Here is a 9,069-nt window from a genome sequence, read left to right as displayed (position 1 = left end):
GTAATGAATGGGTGCTTCACGCCATTACGTAGCATGGCTAAATGGTAGCGGTGGGAATGGGCACAACTGGCTTGAATGTGATAAGCAATTTATAATATTCACATTTTCATGTAAGATCACCTAAGACCAAACTTATGCTTCAAAATTTACGTAGCCAAATTCATGTTGTTATGGCAGCTTTATCACACTTCTACCCATTACTGCCTATTCCCTTTGAGATATTAAAAGGGTTCCTTTCCAGCATCCCTTGACCTTTCCTTCCCCCAGATACCACCTTTAAACTTTGTTTTCATTTTTCAATGCTCAAACCACCCTGCTTTTAAGGATGTGTTGTTTTTTTGTATGAAACAAAATGATAAACACTGAATTTTGACACACATTCTGTGCAACACTGATTCAACACATCCAAATGAGACCTTTTGTTTTGATTCAATAACAGAAATCATACAGAGGAGTCGTGCTTTGTGCAGGGATAGGATCCAAAGTCAGCATATAAAATAAAACCCATATGGCACCTGAGTTTATTTAAAAATCCCTTAAACGAATTTGAAAGGCATAGTTTTGCATGTACAGCCCCTTGCAGTAATATATACAGTTGACCCTTGAGCAATGCGGGTTAGGGGTGCTGACTCCTCTGTGCAGTTGAAAATCCACATATAACTTTTGACTCCCCCCAAACTCAACTACTGATATCCTGCTGTTGACCAGAAGCCTTGCCAATAACAGAAATGGTCCATTAATGCATACTTTGTGTGCTCTGTGCATTGTACACTGCATGAGAGGAAACTACACTTACGGTATTCTACTGTATTTATTGAAAAAATCCACATGAGTGGATCTGAAGTTCAAATCTGTGTTGCTCAGGGGTCAACTGTATATATCACTTACCAATGATTTCACTTTATATGTAATAGATATGAAAAATATCACCTTCAACATTTTTAATTCCATAAGAAAAGAGAGCGAGAAGTTGGTATTCTTCATTGAGTTCTAGAGGACGTGGTGGCTTTGTGTTTAGAGCGCATGTTCTATTAAATAAACACCAAAACTGTGTCTTTAAGAGCAAGAATCGTACGCAGCAAGAGGCTCCACTCTGAGAATCACACAGAAACTGAGACAACCCAGGGCAGCACCAGTTGTTGGTGTCATGGCGGATGCACGATTACGGTGAATGTTTTTGCCTTTCTCTCACTTCTCTCTTGCTTGTATCGCGCGGTAGGCTGTCGCTTTGCTAAGCCAAGCACTTTTGGTTGAATTCCCATACATTGAATGTGTATGAAATGCAACTCCACTATAGAAGGAAAAAATTACATATCAGGTTGATTACCCAGCAATGCTTGCTTATTTATCCATTAAATCTAAATACGAAGTTTGACTCCTTTTCACCAGGGGATTGAAGCGTCCTGTTGCCAAGGCTGCATGCAAACAGATGTCCACACACACATGCATAATATGCAGGCTTATGCCACACACACACACACACACAAGCACACTGGATTCCACCATAGGGACGCTAAAGGAAACACCTCCCTCCAAAACCTCCAGTCAAGGCTCATTCAACTTCTTCCCACTAGTTATCAAACCCCTTAGCATCTACAACTCCCACCTCGCCCTCACCGTGCAGCAAAATGTGTCACCCACATCCCTGTGCGCCTGGAGGCGCCTACGTGTGGTCCGCAATGCCCCACTGGCACTGAGCTCTTCTGGGGCCCTACATGCTTCCCGCCCCCATTCGGGTCCCTGCTGTGGTCAGCACTTTTCCAGCCACCACCTCTTTGCCCTTGCCCCCTCCCCGACCCAGCGCTATGGGCGGAGCCTCTATGATTGCTGCCTTTGCTGAGATGTCAATGCTACCACTGTGTCTCCCCTAGAAAGACAAGAAGCAGAGGAAAACAGAGGATATTCTTAGGTACTAGTCAGCTCTTTCCTTTGACAGTCCAAGGTCTGAATTCCTGGATTATATGGAATCTCGATAATACTACATCAAGTGGGTAAGGGGGGCCTCGCCAGCAGTAGGACAAATTTCGAGGGGGTTGATTACGGGGAGGCGATTAACGTGAAATGAAAACAATCATTGGCATAGCACTTAGAATGGTCTAAGCACTGTTTTAAGAGCTTTACACACATTAACTCACTTAGGGCAATTATTTTGGCCCCTTTCAGTATTAAGAATGTTTGTACCTATGTATGGCCTGCTAGCCACAGCTCCAAATTTTTCATAGAAGTAAAATCCTTTTCTCTCCCATAATCAGTCAGAGTGACAGTTCCATCTTCCGAGTCAGGGCATACTTAGATTACATTGTCCTGACACCTGGCTTCCCCCAAATTCTGAACAGTCCTAGATTGCTAGGTTATAATATAAAGCTTTAGCTTCCTAGGGACAGATAATGTGTCAATTCACATTTTTAAACTTTTTTTAAATAAAAATGAGTAGGAAATGCTTATATGTTAATACACACATATACATATGAATGTATATGTTTATCTCATATATATCTCATAAACATCTCTCTCATATATGAACATATATATGATATATAAACATGTGTATCATATATATGTAAACATATATATGATATATAAACATATATGATATGTAAAGTATATAAACATATATATCATATATAAACATATATGTGATATATATGAATTAAACATGTATATAAAAACAGAGTAAAATGAACCCTTATATAAGAAGTCCCATCTTCAACAATTACCAACATGTGAAAATCTTGTTTCATCTGTAATCCCCGCCCCCCCAAGAGAATTATTTTGAAGCAAATCACAGACAGCCTATTATTTCATTCGTAAGTACCTTGGTATGTGTGCCAGTTTTCAGTTTAAAACTCTTCAGCTCCGGAGCCAATGAATCGACTGAGTGTCCATCTTCAGCTCAGGTCATGATCTCAAGGTTCATGAGTTCGAACCCCACCCACATCAGGCTTGCTGCTTCCAGCGCAGGGCCCGCTTAGGATCCTCTGTCTGCCTCTCTCTCTCTCTCTCTCTGCCCCTCCCCCATGCTTGCTCACTCTCTCGGCCTCCAAAATGAATAAACATTTAAAAAAATAATAAAGATTAAAAAAATAAGAGTAAATAAATAAAACCCTCCAGCTCTAAATCCACCCTTCTTTGTTCCAACGTGCGATACTGGAGCTGAACCCTATCAACATTTCTCTTTTGCAGGCAGGCAAGACGTTAGGCCTTGTCTGTAGAGGGCGCCAGAGGGATATTGGAAGAGGAAGTACCATCTTTTCGAAGTTCCACCGTCCCTGCCTGTTCCCATAGTTGAAAGCAGCTACAGCTCATGAGAGCACAGTGACGCTAGTATTTCTAGAGTTCTGCTAGTATTTCAGCTAGCTTCCCAGGGGGTCTCACAGGTGCCCCACCGGTGTCTTCCCATGGAGCTGGACGGCCACCCCTAGCTGGTGCCACCCCAGTGAACTGCTCTGCTATCCAGTGGACCGCAAACTCGACCTCTCCGAGGAGATCTGGATCTTGCCATTGGAGGGTGACTGGGAGAGGGGGCCTTGTCCCTTCCTTGTGTCCTCTGTCTCTTCCCTGGGAGTAGTGGCTGCTCCTTGTATCTCTTCTTGTTCTATTCTTTAGTGTTGGCTTTACCCCGTTTACCTACAGTGAATGTTACTAATTAATAATTCTTTATATTAAACTCTCTCCAAACTACTGTCTGGTTTCTATTCTGACTACATCAACTGCTACAAAATGTAATTCCAAAAAATAAGGACTCTTTCAACACAGCCACAAAATCATGTCACACTTAATCATCATCTAATTACTGTTCAGATCCTCCAAACTGTCTAATAAATAATTTGTATTTTCTCTCCAATTGTTTCTTTTCCAATCAGAATTCAAATAATTCATTTGACTGATGTTTCTCTTAAGTGCCTTTTCTGCAACCACCTGTCCACGTCGCCCTTGTTTTCCTTATAATTGATTTGTTGAAGAATCAGGGCTGCTGGTCTTATAATTACTTGTGGTATTGCTCAACTCCATCCTCTGTACCCTGTACATCCTATAAACTAGTAGTTATATCTAGAGACTTGAATAGATTCCAGTTCAATTTTTTTTTTGAAAGAATACTGGTGATGGTATTTCTCATTGTTTCATATGAGGAGGTACATAATGTCTGGTTGTCTTTTTTTTTTTTTGATTGATCAGGGAGATCCTGAATTGCCAACGAGGTCTATCAAGAAGGTTCTCATCAATTATTCCAAAATGATTTTAGAAGTTATTATTTTTTCTTTTGAAGAAAATGCCATTTGACTTCATAACAATATTTCCCATTCAAATTCATAATTATATTTAGAGTTTATAATTTTACTTAGCATCTTTGATTTTCTCTCTCTCCATGATTCCTAATAGCATTAACAAAATTGTGTATTTTATTTATCTTGAGTATATATACACAATTCAGAGTAACAATATCACTAATGATATATCTTCCTAATTCAATTTTAATTTAGGTTATATCCACTAAGAATGCATAGACAAAGGACAGTGATTTCACAATATTTGAAATAATTCTTCTCTGTTGTGGCTAAACCACCCACAGAAATTTATTTCATTTTGCTTTTGCTCTAGATATGTATTTTATTGTGATTTTATGTATATGGGTGTGTTGTATGCATCTATATGAAAATCATTTCCATGATTCTAAAGTTATATCCACAACACAGAAGTATTTAGTAAAGTCTAGCTTCCATCCCTGCTCTCTTCCTTTTAAGAAATCACATTTTGGGATCCCTGGGTGGCTCAGTTGGTTAAGCGTCTGACTTCAGCTCAGGTCATAATCTCATGGTTTGTGGATTCAAGTCCCGAGCCGGGCTCTGTGCCAACAGCTCGGAGCCGGGAACCTCTTTTGGATTCTGTGTCTCCCTCTCTCTCTCTGCCCCTCTTGCCCTCTGTTTGTCTCTCTCTCTCAAAAATAAATAAACATTAAAAAAATTGTAATCACTTTTTATTAGTTTGACAATTCTTTCATTTTTAAAATTTAAAGCAAATATTCACATTCCCTTTTTAAAAAAAATTTTTAATGTTTATTTTTTGAGAGAGAGGGAGAGAGACAGAGTGTGAGCAGGGGAGGGGCAGAGAGAGAGGGACACACAGAATCTGAAGCAGGCTCCAGGCTCCGAGCTGTCGGCACAGAGCCCGGCGCGGGGCTGGAACTCATGAACCATGAGCTCATGACCCGAGCTGAAGTCAGACACACAACCAACTAGCCACACAGGCACCCCATATTCCCTTCCTTTAAAAAAAGGTAGTGCACTATATGTACTGTTCTATAACTGCTTTTTTCCACTGAATATATTCTAAAAATCACTTCACAAAAGTGTAGAGATTTCTATTGCACCTGCTTAGTCTTCCACTGAGTGAACAGAGTGAATATAATGTAATGTATTCAACCATTCTTGAATTGGTGGGCATGGGTTGTGTCCACTCCTTTGCTCTTATAGGCAATGCTTCAGTAAATATCTTTTTATGTTTTTGCCAATGTATCTTTAGTACTGTATCAGTTAGCTTTGGCTACCTATAGCACACTACCTCAAAACTTGGTGGCATAAAGCAATAGCATTTATCAGCTCAAGAGTCAGTAGGTCGGCAATTTAGGTAGGGTCAGCCCTGTCCTTCCTTCTGCTGCTCTCACTCATGTGACTGAAGTCAGCTGTCAACTCAGTTGGAGCTGGATAGTTCAAGATAGACTTATTCACACGTCAGGAGGTTGGCAGGCAGTCAGCCAAGGTGCCTCAAGTGGCCGCTCATCCTCCAGTAGGTGAACTGGCACTCATTTATACGTTCTCATGGCACGCTCAGGGCTCCAAGCCCATTAAGAGCGAGCAAGCCCCAAAGCTCAAGTGCTTTTCAATTTTCTCCTTGCATGAAGTTTGCTACTGTCATAGGGCACTGGACAAGCCCATTGTCATTGGGAAGAGGAGACTACCTAAAGATCGACAAACAGGCATGGGTATTCCAGCAGCCTTTGCAAACAGTTGGCCACAGAGATAGAGGCAGGATTGTTGGGTCCACAGGGCATAGTCAAATATGAAATTGCCAAGTCCCGCCCTCAACCCTAGAGATTTAAACAGTTTACATTCCCTCCAACTATGAATGAAAGTTTCTTTTTTATAAATTTTTTGAACATTTTTATTCATTTTTGAGAGACAGAGACAGGGTGTGAGCAGGGGAGAGACAGAGTGGGGGGTTGGGAGGGGACACAGAATCTGAAGCAGGCTTCAGGATCTGAACTGTCAGCCCAGAGCCCAATACGGGGTCGAGCTCATGAACCGTGAGATCATGATCTGAGCCGAAGTTGGATGCTTACTACTAAACCACCCAGGTGCCCTGAAAATGTTTCTTATAGTGTCACCAATAGAGTGTGTTTTCAAACTTTTATAATTTTGCCAATATAAAAGTGAGGAATGGCATTTTAATTTTGTTTAATGTTTATCTTTGAGAGCGTGAGAGACAGAACACGAGTGGGGCAGAGAGAAAAGACACAGAATCTGAAGCAGGCTCCAGGCTCTGAACTGTCAGCATAGAGCCCAACATGGGGCTTGAACTCAGGAGCCGTGAGATCATGACCTGAGCTGAAGTCAGACGTTTAACCACTTAACCGACTGAGCCACCCAGGCACCACTCAATAACATTTTAATTTGCATCCCTTATTATGAGGCTTAACATTCCTTTCATATGCTTAGAGGCCATGTGAATTTTGTGTGAACTGCTTACATTTTTTGTCCATTTTTCCAGAGTGAGTGGTCATCTCTTTTACAAGCTTTTAATATATCAGGAATATTAGCCCTTTTCCAGTGATATAAATTACAAATATTTTTCCCAGTTTGTCTTCATACTTTTGTAACCATGCAAATGTAGTCAAATTAACCTTTAATGTTTCCAGACTTTGAGCCACTGTTAGAAAAGTTTTCTCCATTCTCAAATAATTCACCCATGGGCTTCTAATATTTGTATGTGGGGGTGCTATTCAATTATCCCATTTTCCCTATCGAGATACCATCTATATTGTAGACTAAATTTCTTTAATTGGGTCTGTATTCAGTTGATGTATAAAGTATGACTAATCCAAAAGTAAATAAAGTATGACTAATCCTAGTTAAACATGTGAATTAGTCAAATTCTGTATTTCTATTCTCCATCTTCCCCTTCGCTATAGCTGAATCTGCACTCCCTTTTAAAATCAAACTCCACCTCCTGTCCAGCACTGTCCGGTGAGTCAGCAGCAGTCTCCAGGCTTCCACATCGATTAAGTAGTTAAAAGTATAGGCTTCGTTGTGTGGGTCTTTGTCAATTTCTGGTAGTGTGATATGAAATTACTCAATCCTTCTAAATCATAGTCTCTATTGGTAACATGAAAATAGCAAAACCTCCCCCACACGTTCATTTAATTGCGATAATCTAGGTGACTCACTACCATTGTACTGGCTCATAGTAAGTACTTAATAAATTACAGGTAGCCAATTAAAGCGGAGGAGAGGACCCTTAAGCACTAAGTGACAAAAAAAAAAAAGTATCTAAGATTGGAAAATATGGAGCTTAATGCAGAAATAGCTTTGTTGGCAGCGATTAATATATGTCATTGGTGGGTACACTTGCATGAGCACATGAATAAGCTGGGAAAAAACACACAATTGTATGTTTCATTCAGGGATGCTTTTCTGTAGACTGAGTAGTAGGGTCTTTGCTTGGCAAGGAATTTATACAACTTTGAGTATGCCAACACTGAAACGTTAACTATGAAAAGAAAGGGCAAAACCCTAAGGGGCAGAAGGCACTTTCGGACAGCTCATACCTTAAGAAAATTAGAGTTTTTAGAATCAAAATCTGAATAGTTGGACACCTGACCTGAACACACGGAAGCTCCAGTGTATCCCTTCTACTCCTGGCATTCATTGTACCTTCTACACCTGCCACTTCTTATCATGTCCTGCCAGAGGCTCCCATCTCAACTAGAACTGCTCAGGTCAAAGTGGTATACCCCAGGTAGCCAACTCCTTCCAGCCACAGTCCTAGGACTGAAAGGCATCCTGCCCAGCTGGTCTTCATTCCAGTAGTTTCCGTCTGAAGAGTCTAGGACGCCAAGTATAAATCTCGAGGCCAAAAAAAAAAAAAAAAAAAAAAAAAAAAAGACAATAAGGGCAGAGCTGGAGCTAAATTGAAATAAGGGAACAGGGTAAAAAATACCAAGGTCTTGGGATTACATTTTTGAGATGTGTGAGAGGCTGGGTTTGGCAGTACTCTGACATGGTTGGAGTCTTTGTGAAGACTCAACCCTACAGTGCTGTCATGGTAAATTGCCAGCATACATACTTTTCTGCGCCCAGAGAAGGCTGCAAAAGCTTGACTATGTGTGTCACTCACACACACACACACAAAGCCTAATTGCGGTAACTAATATAAATTGCTTAGTATTTCAGATATAAAATTATAGAAAAGATTGTCTTCTGACAGCATGAAGAAAATGATCAGTATTTGCCTTATTTCCACTGCTCATGGAGAAAGAGCTTGACATTTTTTGAGCCCCAGATATGGTTGCGATGTTTTTGCATCCATTGGCTCACACAGCCCCATTATCCTCATTTTATAACAAAGCTCATGGTCATGGAGCCAGTAAACAGATCTAGGACTCAAAAACCAGGATCTCCTCAGCTCAAAACTTTTTCACCAAAGCACATCGTCACTGACATTTAAAATAGGTTATGTCCTGCAAAGCTAACGTAACTACAAGAACAACAGTAGTCATGGGGCCAGGACTTTACAAAGAAAGGTACTTTCATATTCTACTTCACCCGTTTTTACCAAAACACCACCCACCAAAGGGTATTTTTGACAGTTTACACTAGTCAATATATAGTTTATCAATATATAATTTTTACATTCTGCTGACAAATAACAGAAAATCTGGAAAACTTTTCCATTATTTTCTATGGCTTTGGGGGGCAGTTTGAGGTTTAAGAAACCTGGTTAACTGAAAGGAATTTACTCTTGATGACAGTGTTGCTAGTTCATATGTTAAAATTAAACAGTCCAACTAATCCC

Source organism: Acinonyx jubatus, chromosome C1, assembly GCF_027475565.1.
Source record: "Acinonyx jubatus isolate Ajub_Pintada_27869175 chromosome C1, VMU_Ajub_asm_v1.0, whole genome shotgun sequence".
NCBI lineage: Eukaryota > Metazoa > Chordata > Mammalia > Carnivora > Felidae > Acinonyx > Acinonyx jubatus.
Note: the sequence above shows the minus strand (reverse complement) of the source record.